We start from the raw sequence: 2,094 nt of genomic DNA on the forward strand, positions 1-2,094 counted from the left end.
TTATAACATCTCACTCTGTTATATTTCAAGTGATGTTAAATGATTATTGAGTTATATTCAATATTCAAAGTGAGTAGAATTTATAACATCTCATTCTCAATTATATTTACACTAATGATAAATGATAGGTGAGTTATTTTCAATATTCAAAGAGAGTAGAATTTATAACATCTCATTCTCAATTATATTTACACTAATGATAAATGATAGGTGAGTTATATTCAATAATCAAAGAGAGTAGAATTTATAACATCTCATTCTCAATTATATTTACACTAATGTTAAATGATAGGTGAGTTATTTTCAATATTCAAAGAGAGTAGAATTTATAACATCTCATTCTCAATTATATTTACACTAATGATAAATGATAGGTGAGTTATATTCAATAATCAAAGAGAGTAGAATTTATAACATATCACAATCAATTATACTTACACTAATGATAAATGATAGGTGAGTTATATTCAATAATCAAAGTGAGTAGAATTTATAACATATCACAATCAATTATATTTCAAGTGATGTTAAGTGATTACTGAGTTATATTCAATAATCAAAGTGAGTAAAATTTATAACATCTCATTCTCAATTACATTTACACTAATGTTAAATGATAGGTGAGTTATATTCAATAATCAAAGTGAGTAGAATTTATTACATTTCACTATGAATTATATTTCAACTGATGTTAAGTGATTACTGAGTTATGTTCAATAATCAAAGTGAGTAGAATTTATAACATATCACTCTCAATTATATTTCAACTAACTTTAAATGATTGGTGAGTTATATTCAATAATCAAAGTGAGTAGAATTTATAACATATCACAATCAATTATATTTCAAGTGATGTTAAGTGATTACTGAGTTATATTCAATAATCAAAGTGAGTAGAATTTATAACATATCACTCTCAATTATATTTACACTAATGTTAAATGATTGGTGAGTTATATTCAATAATCAAAGTGAGTAGAATTTATTACATTTCACTATCAATTATATTTCAACTGATGATAAGTGATTACTGAGTTATATTCAATAATCAAAGTGAGTAGAATTTATAACATTTCACTCTCAATTATATTTCAACTAACTTTAAATGATTGGTGAGTTATATTCAATAATCAAAGTGAGTAGAATTTATAACATTTCACTCTCAATTATATTTCAACTAACTTTAAATGATTGGTGAGTTATATTCAATAATCAAAGAGAGTAGAATTTATTACATCTCACTCTCAGTTATATTTCAACTGATGTTAAGTGATTACTGAGTTATATTCAATAATCAAAGTGAGTAGAATTTATAACAAATAGTGTTAAATGATTGGTGAGTTATATTTCAATTAATGTTAAATGATTGGTGAGTTATATTTGATTATCAATAAAAGTGAGTGAAATGCTATTCAACTGGTGTGAAATAATAACTGAGTTATATTCTATTCTCGTCCTGCAGAAATTTTTGAATGATTATAACCATATTGTTGCTTCCACTCATTACACATCTTCACGATATCAAGCTATTACGACCTTTGACTTACTGTGACTACAATATTTCTCAAATGATTGAAATTTGTAAATGCAGTTATTTTACGCTAGCAAATACAGCGAATCAAAAGCCTCAACACTAAGCCTGTTGAGGGCACTGATTGGCTGTTTTGGCTGGCACACAATCAAATCAAATCAATGTATTTCGTGATACAGGAAAGGGGTCTACTTGAGTCACAGTATAAGCCAAAGGTTGTCATAGCTTGACATTGTGAAGATGCTCATCACAGAAATGACACTTGACAAAAGTGAAGGCATACTGTCTGGATAAATACATTATTACTATAAATTTACATAATTTTATGCTTGTTTTTAGGTATGAATCAATGCTAAGTTCCTGCCACTAAGGCTTCCAACATACATTTTTAAGCCTCAGATGTTTGACATAACCTTATATGTAATATCTATTTCAAACAAACATATAATTTTTACCAAGGGCTGTAACCTAGAGGGACTCTAAGTGAAAAAGCATATTCAAATCGTTAAGAAATCAGCAATTTGAATTCTCTCTTAATGACCAAGGGGATCCTCAGAGTCGAC

The sequence above is a fragment of the Lottia gigantea genome (genome assembly GCF_000327385.1).
Source record: "Lottia gigantea unplaced genomic scaffold LOTGIsca_56, whole genome shotgun sequence".
Taxonomy (NCBI): domain Eukaryota; kingdom Metazoa; phylum Mollusca; class Gastropoda; family Lottiidae; genus Lottia; species Lottia gigantea.